This window comes from Piliocolobus tephrosceles, chromosome 2 (assembly GCF_002776525.5).
Source record: "Piliocolobus tephrosceles isolate RC106 chromosome 2, ASM277652v3, whole genome shotgun sequence".
Taxonomy (NCBI): domain Eukaryota; kingdom Metazoa; phylum Chordata; class Mammalia; order Primates; family Cercopithecidae; genus Piliocolobus; species Piliocolobus tephrosceles.
The window spans coordinates 161,165,404-161,189,867 of record NC_045435.1 but is presented as its reverse complement, the minus strand read 5'-3'; the positions used below and the strand labels follow the sequence as shown (position 1 = coordinate 161,189,867).

Here is a 24,464-nt window from a genome sequence, read left to right as displayed (position 1 = left end):
TCTTTCTTTTCTTTCTTTCTTTCTTTCTTTCTTTCTTTCGTTTTTTTTTAGACAGAGTCTTGCTCTGTTGCCAGGCTGGAGTGCAGTGACCCAATCTCAGCTCACTGCAACCTCTGCCTCCCGGGTTCAAGTGATTCTTCTGCCTCAGCCTCCCAAGTAGCTGGGACTACAGGCATGTGCCACCATGCCCGGCTAATTTTTGTGTTTTTAGTAGAGACAGGGTTTCACCATGTTGGACAGGACGATCTCTTGACCTCCTGATCCCCCTGCCTTGGCCTCCCAAAGTGCTAGAATTACAGGTGTGAGCCACTGCGCCCGGCTAATTTTTTAGTTTTTTTGTTTTTAGAGATGAGATCTGCTATGTCGTCCAGGCTGTCCACCAGCTCCTGTGCTCAAGCAGTCCTGCTTCCTTAGCCTCTCAAAGCTTTAGGATTACAGGCATGAGCCACTGCACCTGGCCTGTGACTGTTTTCAACTATAAACATATACCTATTCTGTCATTCTTACAACGTTGAATATGGGTAATTTTATCCATTTAATGCATTGATAATGGCTGTGGCATGATCCAGAAGCACACAGTGAACATAAAATGGGGAGGCTCTGATATTTGATACAAATTACTATGGTACAGCTGCTCATTCCTGTGTAGATTATTGTTATTTTAAAAATAATACTCTTGCTATAGCACCTCATTTCATTATTATGGGTACCTGTTCTACTTGCTTTTTTGACTTCTCATTTCATTTTTACTGTGTCTAGAGAATTTTGTTAGAAGTCTTACCCCTAATTACCTGTTTGAGAATAGGTAAACTTTTATTGAACTTACTGTAATAAGCGGGCTACATCCTACATAATAAATTGAGTACGAAGAAAGGGCATGGGGGATTTTTAAAAATGCTTCCTGAATCTGTTCTGTTTTAGTGTGAAATTTATATGTACGTGATTTTGAAATAATTGAGAATTAATAGAAAAGTTAAAAAATAGGCCGGGCACAGTGGCTCACACCTGTAATCCCAGCACTTTGGGAGGCCTAGGTGGGCAGATAACCTGAGGTCAGGAGGTCCAAGACCAGCCTGGCCAACGTGGCAAAACCCTCTCTCTACTAAATCTACAAAAATTAGCTGGGCGTGGTGGTGCACACCTGTAATCCCAAGTACTTAGGAGGCTGAGGCAGTAGAATCACTCGAACCCAGAAGATGGAGATTGCAGTGAGCCAAGATTGCACCACTGCACTCCAGCATGGGTGACAGAGTGAGACTCCATCTCAAAAATAATAATAATAGAGTTGTAGCTGGGTACAGTGGCTCAAGCTGGTAATCCCTGCACTTTCAGAGCCTGAGGTGGGAGGATTGCTTGAGTCCTGGAGTTTGAGACCAGCCTGGACCACATAGTAGACCCCATCCCTACAAAAAAAAGAAAAAGTGCTGGGTGTGGTGGCGCACGTCTGTAGTCTCAGCTACTCAAGAGGCTGAAGTGGGAGGATCCCTAGAGTCCAGGAGGTCAAGGCTGCAGTGAGCCATGATTGCATCACTACACTCCAGCTTTGGTGACAAAGACTCTGTTTAAAAAAAAAAAAATAGTGTCATGGGTTAAAAGTTATCCTTAAGACTTTTCTTTTTTTTTTTCTTTTTCTCTCTCTCTTTTTTTTTTTTTTTTTTTTGAGACGGAGTCTTGCTCTGTCGCCCAGGCTGGAGTGCAGTGGCCGGATCTCAGCTCACTGCAAGTTCCGCCTCCTGGGTTTACGCCATTCTCCTGCCTCAGCCTCCCGAGTAACTGGGACTACAGGCACCCGCCACATCGCCCGGCTAGTTTTTTTTTGTATTTTTTTAGTAGAGACGGGGTTTCACCGTGTTAGCCAGGATGGTCTCGATCTCCTGACCTCATGATCCACCCGTCTCAGCCTCCCAAAGTGCTGGGATTACAGGCTTGAGCCACTGCGCCCGGCCTCCTTAAGACTTTTCTATTCTCCAGTAGAAATATTTATATTAATAAATGAGAATTGTGATTATTAATAAATATTGTAAAGATGATAAAGTAATGTGGTAGATAATGACCTAGGTTGCTATCTTAACTGTGAGACTGTATAGAATGCCTCTTAGAAGAGGTAACTTTGAGTTAAAACATAAATGTTGGCCGGGCGCGGTGGCTCAAGCCTGTAATCCCAGCACTTTGGGAGGCCGAGACGGGCGGATCACGAGGTCAGGAGATCGAGACCATCCTGGCTAACGCAGTGAAACCCCGTCTCTACTAAAAAATACAAAAAACTAGCCGGGCGAGGTGGCGGGCGCCTGTAGTCCCAGCTACTCGGAGGCTGAGGCAGGAGAATGGCGTAAACCCGGGAGGCGGAGCTTGTAGTGAGCTGAGATCTGGCCACTGCACTCCAGCCCGGGAGACAGAGTGAGACTCCGTCTCAAAAAACAAAAAACAAAAACAAAAACAAAAACATAAATGTTATGAAGTGGCAGAAGACCTGGAGGCAGCACATTGCAAATAGAAAGAACAGCATGTACAAGAGCCCTACATTAGGAACAAAATGTGAGGAAGAGAAAATATACCAGTAAGGCTAGAGAGTAGTTGAATGAAGAAGAAAGCAGATGCGGTCAGGACCTGGCATGTTGGTTTATGCCTGTAATCCCAGCACTTTGAGAGGCCGAAGTGGGTGGATTGCTTGAGCATAGGAGTTCAAGACCAACCTGGGCAACATGGCAAAACCCTGTCTCTGTAAAAAATAACAAAAATTAGGCAGGCATGGTGGCACATGCCTGTAGTCTTAGCTACTAGGGAGGCTGAGGTGGGAGGATCCCTAGAGCCTAGGAGGTTGGGGCTGCAGTGAACAGTGATCATGCCGCGGCACAACAGGCTGGGTGACAGAGCAAGACACTGTCTCAAAAACAAACAAAAAAACAAGAAAAGAAAAAAGATGAGGTTAGTTGTAGACAGATACCAGTTCATATAGGGTAGGTCATTTTTAATATCATGTAGGGTCTTAGTAGTTCATAGTTGTAATGCAGGTAGGGTTACAGCAGGAACCCTTTGGAAGGTTTTAAGCAGATCACTCCAGTGATCTGATTTATGCTGTACAAGGTACATTCTGGTTGATATGGTGTGCATTAATTGTAGAGGTAAGATTTGACTTGGGAGGCCGAGGTGGGCCTATCACAAGGTCAGGAGTTCAAGACCAGCCTGGCCAATATGGTGAAACCCCATCTCTACTAAAAACACACACAAAAAATAGCTGGGTGTGGTAGCAGGCACCTGTAATCCCAGCCTCTTGGGAGGAGAATTGCTTGAATCTGGGAGGCAGAAGTTGCAGTAAGCTGAGATCGCACCACTGCACTCTAGCCTGGGTGACAGTGAGACTCAAAAAAAAAAAAGATAAGATTTGAAGCAGAGACGCAGAGTTGGAGGGTGTTCGAACAGCATAGCCTCAGCCTCCCGAGTAGCTGGGATTATAGGCATATGCCACCACGCCCAGCTAATTTTTGTATTTTTAGTAGAGATTGGGTTTTGCCATGTTGCCCAGGCTGGTCTTGAACTTATGGGTGCAAGTGATCCTCTGGCCTCCCAAGTAACTGGATTACAGGCTTACATCTCTGTGCCTGGCTTGGTGAGGCTTTTGTTCAGAAGAGACAGGAGGATTTCTATAGCTAGAGGAGAAAAAGTTGACCCTGACCCTGAGAGAAGCAACATGGAATTATGGAGAAAATATCCTTTTTCAAGGGGACTAGTGTTAGAGATCTTGGGTTGATGACTTTAGTGAGGTGGGCAGTGCTAAGGTCTTAGTTCCAGAGATGGTAAAAGAATAGGTCCTGTTATTGTGTGTTTGTGTTGATAGTATTTAGGCCCTATTTTGGTTCATTTATTTACTAATCTGTGTATTGTAGTAATAGATTATCCTGGAGTTATAAATACTTCTAAATACAAAAAAAAAAAAACCACTGGAAAATCTCTTTCCCACCTATATCCCTCAGCAGCCCTGTTTCTATTCACACCATTCCTCCAACACTCCACCCCACCCAGGAAACTATTGTTCAGTTTCTCATGTAACCTTCTAGAGTTTCTTTATATAAATAAAGACAATAAAAATGCAGATTCTGGGCCCGGCGCAGTGGCTCACGCCTGTAATCCCAGCACTTTGGGAGGCCGAGGTGGGTGGATCACGAGGTCAGGAGTTCAAGACCAGCCTGACCAACATAGTGGAAACCTGTCTTTACTAAAAATACAGAAATTAGCCAGGCTTGGTGTTGCGCACCTGTAATCCCAGCTACCTGGGAGACTGAGACAGGAGAATCGCTTGAACCTGGGAGGCAGAGGTTGCAGGAGCCGAGATCACGCCACTGCACTCCTGCATGGGCAACAGAGTTAGACTCCGTCTCAAAAAAAAAAAAAAGGCCAGGCACAGTGGTTCACACCTGTAATCCCAGCACTTTGGGAGGCCAAGGCGGGCGAATCATGAGTTCAGGAGATCGAGACCATCCTGGCTAACATGGCGAAACCCCGTCTCTACTGAAAATACAAAAACTTAGCTGGGTGTGGTGGCAGGCGCCTGTAGTCGCAGCTACTTGGGAGGCTGAGGCAGGAGAATGGTGTGAACCCGGGAGGTGGAGCTTGCAGTGAGCCAAGGTGGTGCTACTGCACTCCAGCCTGGGTGACAGAGCGAGACTCTGTCTCAAAAAAACAAAACAACAACAACAAAAAACAAAAAATACAGATTCTGGCCAGGTACAGTGGCTTGGGCATGTAATCTCAGAACTTTGGGAGGCCGAGGCAGGCGGATCACTTGATCCCAGGAGTTCAAGACCAGTCTGGGCAATGTGGTGAAACTGTCTCTACAAAAAAGACAAAAATTAGCTGAGCATGGTGGTGCGCCTCTGTAGTCCCAGCTACTTGGGAGGCTGAAGTAGAGGATCATCTGAGGCCGGGAAGGTCTAGGGTACAGTGAGCCGCTATTGTGCCACCACACTCCAGCATGGGCAACAGACTGTCTCAAAAACAAAAACAGATAAATAAATAAATAACTACAGATTCTTGTTTCTTTCTATCTTTACCCTACAATCCACCAATCTCAAAGGTAGCATATTATAGCTGTTATTTCGCAAATTGGTTTTCCCACCTTCCGCCTTGCACAGTGTGTTTTTCACTTAAGAATAGAGATTTACACAGACAATCTTTTCATAGAGTATATAGGATTTTTTTCTTTTCTTTCTTTCTTTCTTTCTTTTTTTTTTTTTGAGACAGGGTCTATTTCTGTTGCCCAGGCTGGAGTGCAGTGGTGCGATCTTGGTTCACTGCAGCCTGGGCCTCCTGGATTCAAGTGATCTTTCTACCTTGGCCTCTGAGTAACTGGATCACAGGCACATGCTTCCACTCCTGGCCCTGGATTTTATTTTTAGGAGTAGTTTTAGGTTCACAGCAAAGTTGAGCAGGGGTATAGAGAGTTTTCACATACACCCATTACCCTACACAGTCGTAACCAATACCCACACATACATAGTCTCCCCCGCTATCAACATCCTGAATAAACAAGTTTGTTATTTTTGAGTTCACCAGTTTTCTTACTTTTGGAAAAACAATCAGCTTAATGTACTTTGAAATTGTTCTGAAATTTGTTTTATAATGTTCCTCTCATTTAAAAAATTCCTCTTCATCAAAAGACACCTTAAGGAAAGTGAAAACATGCCGCACATTTTGGGAAAAATAATGGTAGTATATGTAATAGGGAATTAGTGTCCTAACCAGGGCTGGCTTCATGGGTGTGCAATCTGTGCAGTCACGCAGGACCCCTCATTTAGATGGTCCCTGTGCTTAGTTTGTTGGTAAGCTGTCACTGTCTTGAAATTCTTAATTTTTGAAAAAGTAGCCCAACATTTTTATTTACTTATTTTAAAATGTTTTTATGGTGAAAAATTTATATTTGGAATTTGCCAGCTGAACTCAGTTTAAGTTATTCCAGTTTTGTTGGCAACATTCAAAGCATCATAGTCAGGAATCTGTTGAACATATGCCTTCTCTCTGTCAGACCCGATCCTGTGTTGACCTGGGCCATGTCAGTATCCTAGAGCTTCTTCACAGCTTGTTTGGCTTTGACATACACAACTAATGCAAGTGTGGTGTGGTCTTCCGTCTTCTCATTGGTCAGGGTTAAGCCTGATTTTCTTGGAAGTGCTCTTCCTGGGATATTTTGGCTGCAGCGTCTTGAGGCAGCCTGAAGGTGGGTAGCATGCAGATATCTTTCAGCAGTGTGGTTTTGGCTGTTGAAGCCTTTGTTTTGGCTTTAGCTTTGGGAGGGGCAGGGCTTCCTTTTTCTCTTTGTTGCCATCTTGGTGAAAAGGCCTCACATTTTTATTTTACACTGTGCTCTGCAAATTATGTTGTCTATCCTGGTCCTGAATATATAAAGCCTAATAATTAGAAAAATCCAATCCAGTAAGAAAATGGCCAAAATCTGAGAGCAAAGATCTTCAGCCTCTTTAGATCTTCAACCTACATATTTTGAAAAGTGTAGCATTAACAAGCGATTACATATATAAGTAATAAAATTTACCTGACTTAATTTAGCCCATTTAGATTAATACTTTTGTCTTCAACCTTTTTTGTAGTGTATGTTTTAACTGGAAAAAGTCTTCCATGAAAACGTCACTCTTAAAAAATAAGTAATGCCATCTGTTTTCCTAAAAGACTGAAATGGGGGTGATCATTCTTAGGTAAGTATCCAATTTTGTATTTGTACTTATTTATATATTGGTTAGAGTATAAATCTTTTTTTTTTTTTTTTTTTTGAGGTAGAGTCTTGCTGTGTTGCCCAGGCTAAAGTTCGGTGGTATAATCTCGGCTCACTGCAACCTCTGCCTCCTGGTTTCAAGCAATTCTCCTGCCTCAGCTTCCTGAGTAGCTGGGATTACAGGCACATGCCACAATGCCTGGCAATTTTTTTTTGTATTTTTAGTAGAGATGGGGTTTCACCTTGTTATCCAGCCTGGTCTTGAACTCCTGACCTCAGGTGATCCGCCCACCTCGGCCTCCCAAAGTGCTGGGATTACAGGCATGAGCCACAGCTCCCAGCAGATTGTAACTCTTTTAGTTAACCTATATAGTAGGGAGTGGGAGTGGGGGGATGCTGGGTCTTGTTTAAAGATAGTCTGTTATGGAGGATTATGTTTCCTACAGAGTTAAGAACAGAGCTTCATGAAGCAGAGAGGAGGGTCAGTAGTGTTGAAAGCTCTTTAGGCAGGTTAGTTGAAAACTGAAGAAACTTTTGGATTTGGCATTTAGGAATTCATTGATGATCCCAGCAGGGGCCATTTCAGGAGGCTGTTTATGGCTGAAAATCAGCTTGCAATGGAGTGAAGAGTAAAGAGGAGGTGATAAAATCTGAATATTTCAGCTAATTTATTTATTAAACCCCTATGTAATATAGCTGTAGCCATCACTTCCTTAAGCACTGGAGTTATAGTTAGGGTAACCATATATCCGGTTCAAATCTCCTATAGATCAGTTAATGCCCAGTTATTTTTATTTTTATTTTTTTGAGACAGTCTCGCTCTATCACATAGGCTGGAGTGCAGTGGCATGATCTCAGCTCACTGCAACCTCTGCCTCCCATGTTCAAGTGATTCTCCAGCCTCAGCCTCCTGAGTAGCTGGGATTATAGGCATGTGCCATCATGCCCGGCTAATTTTTGTATTTTTAGTAGAGACGGGATTTCACCATGTTGGCCAGGCTGATCTCGACCTGCTGACCTCAGGTGATCTGCCCGCCTCAGCCTCCCAAAGTGCTGGGATTACAGGCATGGGCCACCGCGCGGGGCCTTTTTTTTTTTTTTTTTAAAGACAGAGTCTTGTGCTCTGTCACCCAGGCTGGAGTGCTGTACCGTAACCTTGGCACACTGCAACCTCAACCTCCCAGGTTCAAGTGATTCTCCTGCCTCAGCCTCCCAAGTAGCTGGGATTACAGGCGGCCACCACTATGCTTGGCTAATTTTGTATTTTTAGTAGAGATGGGATTTTACCACCTTGGCCAGGCTGGTCTCGAACTCCTGACCTCAGGTGATCTACCCGCCTTGGCCTCCCAAAGTGCTGGAATTACAGGCGTGAGCCCGGCCGAGATAATTTTTTTTAAAGAAAGTGGGGTCTCAGTCTATCACTCAGGCTGGAGTCCAGTGATACGATCACTTCTGGGCTCAAGTGATCCTCCTGCCTCAGCCTCCTGATGGGATTGCAGGTGTGCACCACCATGCTCACCCAGCAAGAGGTGATTTAAAGTATACAAGAAGGTATGCATAGGTTGTATGCAAAGACTATACAATTTTATATCAGGAACTTGAGCATTTCTGGATTTTGGTATCCATAAGGGTCCTGGAAACAATTCCCCACAGATACCACAGGTGACTATATATTTATTGTTTATCTTCTCTGTCCTCATTAGAATATCAACTCCATGAGAAATGGACCTCTGTTTTTGTTCACTGTTGTAACCCTAGCAGGTAGCAGAGTTCTTGGTATATTAGTAGATGCTCAGTAAATATGTATTCAATATATAATGGCCTCCAGTGCCTTGATGCATCCCCTTTATCAATCCTGCATCTCATAGACAGTTATTTCAACTACCAGTGTCAAATTTCTCATGTTCACCTAAAAGGTTATGCTAGCTAAATTCATACTGCCTGCCATGTCATGCTAGCTTATCTCAAACTAGGCCTTTACTATTGCTCAGCAATCATATTAAGTTTCTCCACTGTCCTCTCCGGCCTGGTCATTTGCAACAGCCTCTTAATTGACCTTTGTCCTTCCACTCTGCACCTGTAATTAATCGTCAATAAAACAGAGAACTCTAAGGCATATATCATATCATATCGCTTTTATGCTTAAAAACTTACAAGATGGCCGGGCATGGTGGCTCATGCCTGTAATCCCAGCACTTTGGGAGGCCGAGGCGGGCGGATCACGAGGTCAGAAGATCGAGACCATCCTGGCTAACATGGTGAAACCCCATCTCTACTAAACAACATACAAAAATTGGCTGGGCATGGTGGCGGGCGCCTGTGGTCCCAGCTACATGGAAGGCAGAGGCAGGAGAATGGCGTGAACCCGGGAGACGGAGCTTGCAGTGAGCCGAGATCACACCACTGCACTCTAGCTTGGGAGACAGAGTGAGACTCCATCTTTAAAAACAAAACAAAACAAAAAACAACTCACAAGATGCCGGGTGCGGTGGCTCACGCCTGTAATTCCAGCACTTTGGGAAGGCCAAGGCAGGTGGATCACCTAAGGTCTGGAGTTAGAGACCAGTCTGGCCAATACGGTGAAACCTGATCTCTACTAATAATACAAAAAGTTAGCTGGGCATGGTGGTGGGTGCCTGTCATCCTAGCTACTTAGGAGGCTGAGGCAGAAGAATTACTTGAACCTGGGGGGCGGAGGTTGCAGTAAGCTGAGATCGCGGCATTGCATTCCAGCCTGGGCAACAAGAGTGAAACTCCGTCTAAAAAAAAAAAAAAAACAAAAAAAAAACAAAAAATACCTCAAAAGACTTAGAGTCTAAACACCTTACCACAGCCACAGAATACTACGTGGCCTGGCTCTGCCTCCTTCAATATGAAATTTTTTAAAGAGATGGGGTCTCACTATGTTGCTCAGGTGGGTTTCAAACTCCCAGCCTCAAGCGATACTCCTGCTTTGGCTTCCAAAGTGCTGGGATTACAGATGTGAGCCACTGTGCCCAGTCAAATTCTTTAATCTCATCTCATGACACTGTGGTCCTCATCCACCTTATTGCAGAAACACTGAAATTGTTTCCATTCCTCAATCACAATCAGCTCATTTCCACCTTGAGGTTTAAACTTTTTTTTTGAGACAGAGTCTTGCTGTGATGCCCGGGCTAGAGTGCAGTGGTACGATCTCGGCTCACTGCAACCTCCGCCTCCCAGATTCAAGCAGTTCTCCTGCCTCAGTCTCCCGAGTAGCTGGGATTATAGGCATGTGCCGTCATAGTCGGCTAATTTTTGTATTTTTAGTAGAGACGGGGTTTCACCATGTTGGCAGGGTGGTCTCAAACTCCTGACCTCACATGATCCGCCCACCTCGGCCTCCCAAAGTGCTAGGATTGCAGGCAGGAGCCACCACGCCTGGCGAGGTTTAAACTTACATAGCTTGATTTTCTTTTAGCTTGACTAAATTCTTGTCTTTCAGATCTTAATGTCACCTCCTCAGAAGAAGACAACCAGTCACTATCAACTGCCATATTTTAATTCTTTTCATATCACATTACAATTTGGTATTGTTTTTGTTCACTCCAGTGATTAGCTCCACAAAGACACTAATCTTGTCTACAAGAGTGCCTGGCACAATGCAGGTGGTCAGTAAATATTTGGTGAATTTGGTAGCTGCCCTACAATGTTTTTCCTAAATGCTTTCTTCTCCCAGGATCCCAGCCTCACCACTAATTAACTATATGCTGAATAGATAACCTCAATCCCTACATTGTTAAAGAAGTAAGATAGGAAATCCTACACTTAGCTGGGTGTGGTGGCACACACCTGCAGTATTGCCTACTCAGGAAGCTGAAGCGGAAAAATTTCACGAGCCCTGGAGTTCAAGGTTGCAGCAAGCTATAATTGCACCACTGCACTCCAGTCTGGGCAACAGAGGTATGACCCTGTTGGAGGGGAGGGAGAGAGAAAGAGAAGGAGAAAAGAAATCCTACAGCTTCTTCCTCTTTGCCTAAAAATTCCTTGGTGTATCCTCTCTTCCAGTCCTCTAGTTTCTAAGCAGAAAGATTGCTACTCTGGTAAGAGCTAAACCCTTTACCTGTGTCTTTGATCTGAGTCAAACCTCTTACCTCTTCTGAGTAAAAACGTAATCACGCTCTTCAATATTTAAACTACATGCAAGCTGAGTACAGTGGCTCACACCTGTAATTAGCCAGGCATGGTGGCGAATGCCTACAGTCCTGCTTACTTGGGAGGCTGAAGTGGGAGGACTGCTTGAGCCCAGGAGGCCGAGGCTGCAGTGAGCCCAGATCCCACCGCTGCACTTCAGCCTGGGCAACAGAGCGAGACTCCATCTCAAAAAAACAAAAATTATCTCAATGGTAACCTGGAAAATGAAAAAAAAATTATAATACCTAATACAGTGTAAATGCCTTATGAATAGGTGTTATTGTATTATTTAGGGAATAATGACAATAGAAAAAAGTCTGTACATGTTTAGTACAGGCACAACAGAACCATTACCGGATCCAATATTTTCTTTTTTTAAAAAAATTTTTTGGCCGGGCGCAGTGGCTCAAGCCTGTAATCCCAGCACTTTGGGAGGCCGAGATGGGCGGATCACGAGGTCAGGAGATCGAGACCATCCTGGCTAACACGGTGAAACCCCGTCTCTACTAAAAATACAAAAAATAGCTGGGCGAGGTGGCGGGCGCCTGTAGTCCCAGCTACTCCGGAGGCTGAGGCAGGAGAATGGCGTAAACCCGGGAGGCGGAGCTTGCAGTGAGCTGAGATCCGGCCACTGCACTCCAGCCCGGGCGACAGAGCAAGACTCTGTCTCAAAAAAAAAAAAAAAAAAATTTTTTTGAGACGGAGTCTCACTCACTTTGTTGCCCAGGCTGGAGTGCAGTGACGCAATCTCAGCACACTGCAACTTCCACCTCCCTGGTTCAAGTGATTCTCCTGCCTCAGCCTCCACAGTAGCTGGGATTACAGGCATGCACCACCACGCCTGGCCCCCATCCAATATTTTCGATTCGTAGTTGGTTGAATTCACGGATGTGGCACCCACTGATACAGAACACACAGATATGGAGGGCCTACTATATAATATGTTGGGTGGTGATAAGTGCTAGTTTGGAGATCTATACCTTGTGTGCTATTGTCATGAAGGTATGGAAATATATTAGGGAAAGGTAGACATTGATGAAGGAGGGGTATGTTTACTAAGGTGAAGTTAGGGAAGACCTCTCTGATTAGGTGACATTTGAGTTGACAGCTCTAAATGAAGTGAGGGAGCAGGCCCTCTGGGTATTTTGGATAGGGTGGGGAGGGCATTTTAGACTGAAGGAACTTAAATACAAAGTGTTTGAGGCTGGACGTGCTTGATGTGTTTTATGAGCTGCAAGAGGGCCAGTGGGACTGCACTGAAGTGAGGGTGGGGGTAGTAGGAACTGACATCATCAGAGTGAATGTGGCAGAGGCTTGAGTCAGGTTGTAGACCAGAGTCAGGCCTTTGGATTTTCTTCTGTGTGATGGTGGAGCTGCAGATCCAGGAGTGAGGTGGGAGGTGAAAGGTCAAGCTGTGGCTGAGAGGTATAACTTGAGGCTAAAGAACTGTGAGGCCGCCAGGTGCAGTGGCTCACGCCTGTAATCCCAACAGTTGGGGAGGCTGAGGTGGGCAGATCGCTTGAGTTCCAGACCAGTCTGGGCAACATGGCAAAACCCCATCTCCACAAAAAATGTAAAAATTAGTTGGGCGTGGCGGTGCATGCCTGTAGTCCCAGCTACTCGAGAGACTGAGGCTGGAGGATTGCTTGAGCCTGGAGGATTGCTTGAGCCTGAGAGGTGGAGGTTGCAGTGAGCCGAGATTGCACCACTGCACTCTAGCCTGGGTGACAGAGCGAGACGTCTCAAAAAAAAAAAAAACCAACCATGAGGTCAGATGTTTGAAGTATCTGAAAGTGAAGATGAGAGAAGAGGGTGTACCATAAAACAGATTTTTGAATACCGCAAGGAGGTAGGAAGAGTAGAAAAAGGTGAGTTGGAGGCACAGAGGGCCTGTAAGTTCATAATGGACAAGTTTATTTGGCTTCAGGTTTTTCGTTTTGTTTTGTTTTTGAGGAGGAATCTCACTCTGTTGCCCAGGCTGGAGTGCAGTGGTGTGATCTCGGCTTTCTACAACCTCTGCCTCACAGGTTCAAGTGATTCTCCTGCCTCCTGAGTAGCTGGGACTCAGAGTTTTTTCTTTTCTTTTTTTTTTTTTTGAGATGGAGTCTCGCTCTGTCGCTCAGGCTGGAGTGCAGTGGCGCAATCTCAGCTCACTGCAAGCTCTGCTTCATGGGTTCGCACCATTCTTCTGCCTCAGCCTCCCAAGTAGCTGGGACTACAGGCGCCTGCCACCATGCCCGGCTATTTTTTTTTTTTTTAGTAGAGATGGGGTTTCACTGCGTTAGCTGGGATGGTCTCCATCTCCTGACCTTGTGATCCGCTGGCTTCGGCCTCCCAAGGTGCTGGGCTTACAGGCATGAACCACTGTGCCTGGCCTCAGGGTTTTTTTTGGGAAAAAAAAAAAAAAAGGTGAAGTACAAACAATATAATATTTACCATTTTGCTTTTTTTTTTTTAAAATGAGGACCGGGTTTTGCCCTGTTTCTCAGGCTGGCCTCGAACTCCTGAGCTCAAGCAATCTGCCCACCTTGGCCTCACAAAATGCTAGGATTATAGGTGTGAGTCACTGCACCTGGGGAAAATGTAACCACTTTTAAGTGTATAATTCAGTGGCATTAAGTACATTCACAAAAGTACATCACCCCTGTCCATCTCCAGAACTTTTTCATCATCCCTAACCAAAACTCCATACCCTTTAAATAATAAGTTCTCTTTGCCCCCTCTTCTTTCTTTCCTGAGAAACCACTGTTCTATTTTCTGTCTCTGTGAATTAGACTACTCTGCTTCAGGTGCCTTGTGTAAGTGGAATCATACAATATTTGTCTTTTTGTTTCTGACTTATTACACTTGGCATTATGTTTTTAAGGTTCATGCATATTGTAATATGTAGTAGAATTTCATTCCTTTTAAAGGCTGAATAGGCCGGGCCCGGTGGCTCACGCCTGTAATCCCAGCACTTTGGGAGGCCAAGGCAGGTGGATCACAAGGTCAGGAGTTCGAGACCAGCCTGGCCAACATGGTGAAACCCCGCCTCTACTAAAAATATAGAAGTTAGCTGGGTGTGGTGGCCTGCGCCTATAGTCCCTGCTATTCGGGAGACTGAGTGAGGATAATCTCCTAAACCCAGGAGGTGGAGGTTGCAGTGAGCTGAGATCATGCCACTGTACTCCAGCCTGGCGACAGAGAGAGATTCTGTCTCAAAAAAAAAAAAAAAAAAAAAAAGGGCTGAATAATATTCCATTGTATGTTCACACCGTATTTTTTTGTCTATGCCTCTGTTGATGATGACATTGGTGCTGTTTCTACCTTTTGGCTATTGTGACCAATGCTGCTGTGAGCACTGGTGTACAAATCTGAGTAAATCCCTGCTTTCATTTCTTTTGCATACATCACCAGAAGTGGGATTATTAGATCATATTGGATCATATGCTTTAGTTTTTCTTTTTGTTTTTTTTGAGATAGGGTCTCACTCTGTCAACCAGGCTAGAGTATAGTGGTGTAATCATAGTTCATAGCAACCTCCACCTCCCATAGTTCACAGCAACCTCCACCTCCCATGCTCAAGTGATCCTCCCACCTCAGCTTCCTGAGTAGCTGAGACTACAGGTGCCTACCACCACACCTGGCTAATTTTTTGTATTTTTAGTAGAGACGGTGTTTTGCCACGTTGTCCAGGCTGGTCTTGAACACCTGGCTCAAGCTATCTGCCTGCCTTGGCCTCCAACGGACCAGAAACAGTAGGCACTCAACAATATCATGCTGGGATTATAGGCATGAGCCATCACAACCCACCATATGCTTTAATTTTTTGAGGAACAATCCTGCTGTCTTCCACACTGGCTATACCATTTTATATTTCCACCAGCAATACACAAGAGTTCCAGTTTCTCCACAGCCTTGCCTGGGTTTAGTTTTATTAAAAAAAAAAAAAAATATATATATATATATATATATATTGTTTTTTTTGAAACAAAGTCTCGCTCTGTCACCCAGGCTTGAATGCAGTGTCATGATCTTGGCTCACTGCAACCTCAGTCTCCTGGGTTTAAGTGATTATCCTGCCTCAGCTTCCCAAGTAGCTGGGATTACAGGTGTGTGCCACCAGGCCTGGCTAATTTTTGTATTTTTAGTAAAGACAGGGTTTTGCCATGTTGGCCAGGCTGGTCTCAGACTCCTGATCTTAGGTGATCTGCCTGCCTCAGTCTTCCAAAGTGCTGGGATTACAGGCATGAGCCACCGTGCCCAGCCAGTAATATAGTTGTGGTTTTGAATAATGGAATTTTTTTTTTTTTTTTTTGAGACGGAGTCTCGCTCTGTCGCCCAGGCTGGAGTGCAGTGGTGCGATCTCGGCTCACTGCAAGCTCCGCCTCCCGGGTTTACGCCATTGAATAATGGAATGTTTTAAGTTTATTTCCTTAAAAGAATGTTTATCATACACTGTTTTCTAGTAGTTTTAGAAGTAGCACAAATTCTTATGCTCTGCTACAAGGTCAAAATTGGTAAAGAAAGTTGTCTTCGGTCAGGCGTGGTGGCTCACACCTATAATCCCAGTACTTTGGGAGGCCGAGGCAGACAGACCACCTGAGGTCAGGAGTTAGAGACCAACCTGGCCAACATGGCGAAACCCCATCTCCACTAAAAATACAAAAATTAGCCAGGTGTACTGATGCATGCCTGTAGTCCCAGCTACTTGGGAGGCTGAGGCAGAAGAAACTGGGAGGCGGAAGTTGTAGTGAGCCAAGATCGCACCACTACACTCCAGCCTGGGTGACAGAGCAAGATCGTGTCTCAAAAATAAAAAAAAAGAAAGAAAGTTGTCTTCTAGTTAAATTTTAGTGAGAGATTCTCACAGGAATTAAAATGCTGGGACCCTAAAAAATCTTAAGTATGCTTTGCCATAAGCTTAAGGGACTGTGTCTATGTTACTTGGCTGTGTGTAGGCATGAATTTGATCTTTTAGGATAGGAGAGCAATTGAACAAACTAGATTTTTTCTTTTCTTTTTCTTGCTTTCTTTCTTTCTCTTTTTTTTTTTTTTAAAAAGAATACACTTGTTAACCTCCTGTTTGGAAATTTTACAAGGAGCCGGAGAAATTTTCACTTTGGTGTTTACTGATTGATTGCGTACTACCTTAACTGTTGGAAAAATATGTTCCCTATTCAGATGAATGATAAACCAGTAAAAGCTATTAAAGGGAAAAAATGTGATGGGATTACAGCTGCCACAGAGAGGTTTTTGAAGCTTTGCACCTTGTGTGCAATTGTCATTAAGATAATGGAAATTTTGAAAGATGATCTTAATGTCTTCAATATTGTTATAATTAGGCTTTTTTTCTTGGTAAATGATGTGTCTTAATTTGAAAAGTTTTCCTTTAGGAACTTCTTCTTTCTTCTTCTTTTTTTTTTTTTGAGACGGAGTCTCGCTCTGTCGCCCAGGCTGGAGTGCGGTGGTGTGATCTCGGCTTACCGCAACATCTGCCTCCTGGGTTCAAGCAATTCTCCTGCTTCAGCCTCCTGAGTAACTGGGATTACAAGCACCTGCCACCACGCCTGGCTATAGGAGCTTCTTATGTGAACACTATGAGTAAACAGAGTGGTATAGTTTAAACTTGCCTTCCAGTTTTTCCAAGTTCCTCTTTCTCCAATTCATTGTCTTTGCCTCAAGGTTCTTTTTCATTAATATGTATGGATGTTTACGCAGTTAGAAAAAATGTTCATAAAGATGATATTGTTGAGTGCTTAACTGTTTCTAGTCCTTTGATAACATGGTGTGCTTTTTACTTTTACACAGAAAATAACTGTGGTCAGATTGTCATGCAGTCTGCCATAGACAGTAAGGATATTGTGAAAGAAATTCTGGCTGTCTGCATAGCATGACCTTTCAAAACTGTTTTCTTTGCTGCAAGCATTTCACTTAGCCTTTTGACTGCCACATGATAGAGGAAGTAGTACATAAAGGGCAATATAAATGGCTGCCTTGTTGATCTCAATACTGTTTTTTAAACCATGTTAAATAGTCACATATGTTATTAAATACAGTTTTATGTGGAGGATTACCAGTTTTATGCATAACAGAATAAATTTTAAGTGTAATTTTATAAAACTTATAATATTTAAAATTTAAATAGAGGCCGGGTGCAGTGGCTTGCTCCTGTAATCCCAGCACTTTGGGAGGCCGAGGTGGGTGGATCACCTGAGATCAGGAGTTCGAGACCAGCCTGGCCAACATGGTGAAACCCCATCTCTACTAAAAATATAAAAAATTAGCCGGCCATGGTGGTGTGCGCCTGTAATTCCAGCTACTCAGGAGGCTGAGGCTTGAACCTGGGAGGTAGAGATTGCAGTGAGCCAAGATCGTGTCGTTGCACTCTAGTCTGGGCGACAAGAGCGAGACTCCATCTTAAAAAAAAAAAAAAAAAAAAAAAAAATTAAATAGAAAAATCACATTATTTTCAAAAAGGACCTAAATTTTTTATTCAAAGTTTTAAGGATTATTAGTGAATGGAGATTATTGTATATAGTTCATGACTACAAATCTGTAATTTTTGTAAGGAAAGATTTTTAAAGCAACCGTTGGAGCTCTCTTTCTGCTGCTTCTGAGCACCCAGGAGAGACTATTTTCTTTAACACTGTGAAGGGACCTGAGGAAGATGAGGAAGCACCAACCAACTTTTATTTTATTTTATTTATTTGAGATGGAGTCTTGCTTTGTATACTCCAGTAAATGTGGTCATGCTATATGTATTCTTTTGTTTCTTTTAACGTTGGTGAGGTTCATTAATGGTGATGTATGTAGCTGTATTTTATTCATTTTTCCTATTGTAAACTATTTAATATTATTTATTGATCTATTAATGTACATTAAGATTATGCCTAATTTTTTGTTACTATGAAAACTGTCACCTTAAACATTCATGTGAATATCATATCCTCAGATAAGCATTTTCCTTTTTTGTTTTTTGATACAGAGTCTCTCTCTGTTGCCCGGCTGGAGTGCAGTGGTGTGATCTTAGCTCATTGCAACCTCTGCTTCCCAGGTTCAAGTGATTCTCTCCACTCAGCTTCCCAAGTAGCTGGAATTATAGGCACATGCCACCGCACCCAGCTAATTTTTGCAGTTTTAGTAGAGATGGGGTTTCACCATGTTGGTCAGTCTGGTCTCAAATTCCTGACCTCAGGTAATCTGCCTGCCTCCCAAAGTGTTGGGATTACAGGTGTGAGCCACTGTGCCTGGCCCAGATAAGCATTTTCCTAGAATATTATACCATGTGTTTAGCATTCTTCATTGGATCTATTGTTCTTTTGCATAAAGAACACCAACTTAATTTGACCTACCAGGATCTGCATATAGCCAGCCTCCCCAGTACCATTCTGCCCCTGTTCTCTGCTTGTTGAATTCCATAAATGCTTAAGGTTTCTCAGGTCTTTGCATATAGTCTTTCTTTCCTTGCCTAGCTGATTTCTTGTCTTACACTGTCTCTGTTAAAATATCACTCTCACAGACCATGGTGGCTCAAGCCTGTATTCCCAGCACTTTGGGAGACCAAGGCCGGGGGTGGGGGGGTGGTGGGAATCACTTGAGCTCAGGAGTTTGAGACCAGCCTGGGCAACATAGTGAGATCTTGTCTCTACAGAAAATGAAAAGATTAGCTGGGTGCTATGCACCTGTAATCCCAGCTACTTGGGAGGCTGGGATAGGAGGATCATTTGAACTCCAGAGGTCGATGATGCAGTGAACCATGATTATACCACTGCATTCCAGCCTGGGTGGCAGAGTGGGACCCTGTCTCAAAAAAAAAAAAAAAAAAAAATCATCCGCTTGACTTTATCTGCCTCAATTTAACATGTTTTAACCTATTCATTTGTTTCTGAAAATAAAATAATTCTCATCAGAAGATGACAGAGGAAGAGGAGAGCTGTTGATATGTTCATTTCTGCCAGGGGATTCTGAAATGCATTGTGCAGAGTAATGAACAAGGATAAAAGTTGTTGAGCTTCAGCAGGAGTGAATGATTTGCTGGTGTCATAATGGTAGCCTAACTAATGATATCCCCCACTGCTCTTCATAATTCTGCTTTCTTTTTTTTTTTTTTTTTTTTTTTGAGACGGAGTCTCGCTCTGTAGCCCAGGCTGGAGTGCAGTGGCCAGATCTCAGCTCACTGCAAGCTCCGCCTCCCAGGTTTACGCCATTCTCCTGCCTCAGCCTCCAGAGTAGCTGGGACTACAGGCGCCCGCCACCTCGCCCGGCTAATTTTATTTTTTAGTAGAGACGGGGTTTCACCGTATTAGCCAGGATGGTCTCGATCTCCTGACCTCGTGATCTGCCCGTCTCGGCCTCCCAAAGTGCTGGGATTACAGGCTTGAGCCACCGTGCCCGGCCTCATAATTCTGCTTTCTGTTTGGACGAAGGGTGATAAGGAAAACACAGTGATATTGGACTGACTGAGGGAGGATATGTGGGTTTTTTGTTTGTTTGTTTGTTTGTTTGTTTTTTGAGACGGAGTCTCGCTCTGTCGCCCGGGCTGGAGTGCAGTGGCCAGATTTCAGCTCACTGCAAGCTCCGCCTCCCGGGTTTACGCCATTCTCCTGCCTCAGCCTCCTGAGTAGCTGGGACTACAGGCGCCCGCCACCTCGCCCGGCTAGTTTTTTTTTTTTATTTTTTAGTAAAGAGGGGGTTTCACTGTGTTAGCCAGGATGGTCTCGATCTCCTGACCTCGTCATCCGCCCGTCTCGGCCTCCCAAAGTGCTGAGATTACAGGCTTGAGCCACTGCGCCCGGCCGGATATGTGGGTTTTAATCATGGCCTTGCAGCTGCCTAGACTGTGTGTTTGACTAAATTAGTGAAGGCCAAATTGCTGTAACAGACCAAAAATGAATAATGGTCCAAACTGAATAGACATTTATTTCTCACTCATGGAACAGTTAAGTTGGATGGCCCTCTTCGGTAGGTGGTTCTCTTTCAAGTGGTTTCTTCCATCTTGTGACTCTGTCATCCTCTATTCCACTAAGACCAGTGGAAGAGGAAAGAGAAGGTGTAAGTGTCACACCAACTTTCTTAAAAGCCTTAACCTGAAGTAACACAGGTCATTTCCACTCAACATTCCACTGGAAAGAACTTAGTACATGGCCACTTCTAATTGCACAGGAAGTTGGAATGTATATCAGCTAAGTGCCCAGCCACAATCCTGTAACTGGAAGAAAAAAATTAGTCTCTGCCATAGTGACCTTGGTATAGTCATCATATTTCTGTAGGACTCAGTTTCTGAGGTATAAGATAAGGGATCTATACTCAGGGGATTTATCATACACACACACCCTTCTTCCTTACTGATTAAATTTAAAAGGCACAAGCAAAGTGTTTCCATTGTTTCTTCATTCACCTTGTTCCAGTTCAATTTTGGAGGATTATGAGATGCTAAAGGTAGTTTTAATCATTGTCTTCTCATTTTATCACACCCAAGGTCTTCAAAGCTCTGTGGTTTTATCCAGGCCTGAGTACAAACTGCATCATGGCCTTATAGCATATGGAAACTTATAATGTGAGATGAAATAATTCTGAAGTTTTAGTTTTAGGCAAATGTATTGGTATGATACTAGTTGCTTTTGAAATATAACTTGTTAAAATATTCTACATTTTCTCTGGAAAATAAGAATTTTAAATATATTTTAAACCATCTAACAAAGTTGGCTAGAGCTTGCATCAATTTATTCATAAATTTGGACTGTGTTAGCAGTTTAGTGCAAGGAAATTGTCTTGATAGTTTTGTAACCAAAGTTGGGTAATAGGAATTGCTTTTTAAAACTTTAATTTTTTTGAGACAGTGTCTTGCTCTTTCACCCAGTGCAGTGGCACAAACATGGCTCTTTGTAGCCTCGACTGCCTGGCATCAAGCGATCTTCTTTTACTTCAGCCTCCTGAGTAGCTGGGACCCTAGGTGTGCACCCCCTCACCTGGCTAATTAAATAATTTTTTTGGGCCAGGCACAGTGGCACGCACCTGTGATCCCAGCATTTTGCGAGGCTGAGGCGGGCAGATCACCTGAGGTCAGGAGTTTGAGACCAGCCTGGCCAACATGGCAAAACCCAGTCTCTACTAAAAATACGAAAAAATTAGCCAGGAGTGGTGGTGGGCACCTGTAATTCCAGCTGCTCAGGAGGCTGAGGCAAGAGAATCACTTGAACCCGGGAGTCAGAGGTTGCAGTGAGCTGAGATTGCACCACTGAACTCCAGCCTTGGTGACAGAGTGGGACTCCATCTCAAAAAAAAAAAAAAAAAAAAAAATTCTGTAGAGATGGGGGTCTCGCTGTGTTGCCCAGGCTGGCTTCAAACTCCTGGGCTCAAGCTGCCCTCCTACTTCTGTCTCCCAAAGTACTAAGATTACAGCTGTGAGCCACTATGCCCAGCCAGAAGTTTCATTTTCATTTTTATTTATTTATTTTTATTTTTTTTGAGATAAGGTCTCAGTCTGTCACCCAGGCTGGAGTGCAGTGCCATGATCTTGGCTTACTGTGGCCTCAACCTACTGGGCTCGAGCAATTCTCTCACCTCAACATCCTGAGTAGCTGGGACTACAGGTGAGCACCACCATGCCTGGCTAATTTTGTTTATTTTTTGTAGCGATGAGGTCTCACCGATTGCCTAGGTTGGCCTTGAGCTCCTGGGCTAAAGCGATTCTCTTGTGTTGGCCTCCTGAAGTGCTGGGATTATAGGCACGAGCCCAGAAGTTTCATTTTTTAGAGGACATAATTTTTATGTGAAGACATAATTTTTAGATGGAGCATTGTGGGTCATGCTTATAATATCAGCACTTTGGGAAGCTGAGACGGGAGGATTGCTTGAGGCCAGGAGTTTTAGACCAGCCTGGGCAACATAGCGAGACCCTGTCTCTACAAAAAGAAAAAAACCAAAACACAAAATTAGTTGGGTGAAGTGGTGTTTGCTTGTAGTCTCAGCTACTTAGGAGGCTGAGACAGGAGGATGGCTTGATTCCAGGAGGTAGAGGCTGTAGTGAGCTATGATGGCACCACTGTATGATGGCACCACTGCATGACAGTGAGAGAGAGACACTTGAAAAAAAAGAAAAAAGTCTCAGAAAAATAAGAAAAAAGATATAATTTTAAAAACTTATTTAACCCACACTGCTTTCTTTTTGGAAGCGATAGTAGCATTCACAACTAAAGTAAGTTAATTTTAGTTTCTGAAAGTTAGGGCTAAGTGCAGTGGCTCACACCTGTAATCCTAGCACTTTGGAAGGCCGAAGCAGGAGGATTGCTTGAGCTCAGGGCTTCAAGACAGCCTGGGCAACAAAGCAAGACGCCGTCTCTATTTAAAAAAAAAAAAAAAAATTGGCCAGGTGTAGTGATTCATGCTTGTAATCCCAGCACTTTGGGAGGCTGAGGCGGATGGATCACTTGAGTTTAGGAGTTCGAGACCAGCCTGGGCAACATGGCAAAACCCCATGTCTACCAAAAATTTTAAAAATTTGGCCAGTCATGGTGGCATGCACCTGTGGTCCCAACTACTCAGGAGGCCTGATGCGGGAGGATTGCTTGAGCCCAGGAGGTGGATGAGCCAAGATTGTGCCACTGTGCTCCATCCTGGGTGACAGAGTGACTGTCTCAGAAAAAAAAGGCCGGACGTGGTGGCTCACACCTGTAATCCCAGCATTTTGGGAGGCCAAGGCGGGTGGATCATGAGGTCAGGAGATCATCCTGGCTAACATGGTGAAACCCCGTCTCTACTAAAAATACAAAAATACTAGCCAGGCATGGTGGTAGGCACCTGTAGTCCCAGTTACTTGGGAAGCTGAGGCAGGAGAATGGTGTGAACCCGGGAGGCAGAGCTTGCAGTGAGCTGAGATCGCGCCACTGCACTTCAGCCCGGGCGACAGAGTGAGACTCCATTTCAAAAAAAAAAAAAATAAAGACATAGAGTAAGATATGTATTTAGGAAAGTGTGTGTGTGTTGGTGTTTTTTTTGGCAGTAGAGGGGTGCTGAGTACAGAGGACTTTATTGATAGTGCACTACAAAGTGGGGCTTTCTAGGCCTATCCCATTTTTCAGGGGGTCTGGCATGGAAACCGTGTCTAGGAGGGAAGATTCTCAGTGTAGTGGTGGGGGACTGAGTGGGGCAGGACTGCACAGCAGCTGAGGGCCTCTCTCTTACTCTCATGCTCTCACTGGGGCTGGTGGTCCAGGAGGCCATGTGGACCATAAGGTCTACCACCCTGTTGCTGTAGCCAAATTCATTGTCATACCAGGAAATGAGCTTGACAAAGTGGTCATTGAGAACAATACCAGCTCCAACATTGAAGGTGGAAAAGTTGATGTCACTGTTAGTTGGCGGAGACAACCTGGTACTCAGTGTAGCCCAGGATGCCTTTGAGGGGCCTCTCCCACGCCTGCTTCACCTCCTTCATGATGTCATCGTATTTGGCAGGTCTCTCCAGATGGTGGGTCAGGTGCATGATGGACACATTGGCGGTGGGGACATAGAAGGCTATGCCAGTGAGCTCCCTGCTCCGCTTGTTTAGATGACTTTACCCACAGCTTTGGCAGCACCAGTAGATACAGGAGTGATGTTCTGGAAAGCCCTGTGGCCATTGCACCACAGTTTCCCAGATGGGCCATCAGTGGTCTTCTGGATGTCAGTGATAGCATGGACGTGGTCATGATTCCTCCCACGATGGCAAAGTTGTCATGGGTGATCTTGGCCAGTGGTGCTAAGCAGTTAGTGGTACAGAAGGTTTGCTGGGAATTGTGAGGCGTTTTTGCACTTTCGTGGTTCATGTCCATCACAAACATAGGGGCTTCAGCAGAGGGGGCAGAGATGATAACCCTTTCGGTTTCTCCTTTTAAATGAGCCCCAGCCTTCTACAAGGTAGTAAAGATGCCAGTGATCTCCACAATATAATCATGGTGGCATCACCCCATTTGATTTTGATGGGAATTTGCTCCTAGAAAATGGTTATGGTATTTTCATTGATGACAAACTTTGCCATTCTCAGCTTGACTGTGCCATGGAACTTGCCATGGGTGGAATCATCATGGAACATATAGACCATGTAGTTGAAGGCAATGAGGGGGTCCTTGATGGAGACAGTATCCACTTCGCCAGAGTTAAAAGCAGCCTGGGTGACCAGGTGTCCAATAAGGCCAAATCAATTTACCTGGCCTTCACTTTCATTGTGATGTCTCAGGAATGTGACGGGTGTTACACGAGATGTGGCTGTTGAATGAGAGGAACAGAAAGTGTATTTTAAAGAGAAAAATGAGTTAATTATTGACTGCTGTAATTGCATGATTTGTTTTCATTCTAATAGGTCATGCTGCAATGATATATTGATGTAACAAACCATCCCAAAACTTAGTGGTGTAAAACATTAATTTTATTATGCTCTGGTTCTGCAGTCAGAAATTTGGATGGGGCACACCAGAGTCAGGTTGTCTTTGGCCCATGTTGTCTGGGCGTCAGGTGGAAAAACATGACGTCTGAGGGATGGAGTCATTGAAGGCTTCTTCACTCAGAAGTTTGGCTATTCGTACTAGCAGTCAGCTGGCGTTTTTCTTTTTTTTTTTTTTTTTTTTTT

General features: G+C 44.2%; 1 protein-coding gene across 2 annotated transcripts in view; it reads left to right on the top strand.

The window, feature by feature from the left end:
* PIK3CB (phosphatidylinositol-4,5-bisphosphate 3-kinase catalytic subunit beta) overlaps nucleotides 1-24,464 on the top strand; it is a 188,863-nt gene that overhangs the window by 32,722 nt on the left and 131,677 nt on the right. The window contains exon 2 of one of the 2 annotated variants that reach the window (XM_023187838.1): nucleotides 6,600-6,704. The exons of the other annotated variant lie outside the window; for it this stretch is intronic. The gene's annotated coding sequence lies outside the window, so the exon portion shown is untranslated. The remainder of the gene's footprint in view (nucleotides 1-6,599; nucleotides 6,705-24,464) is intronic. 2 annotated transcript variants of the gene reach the window in all.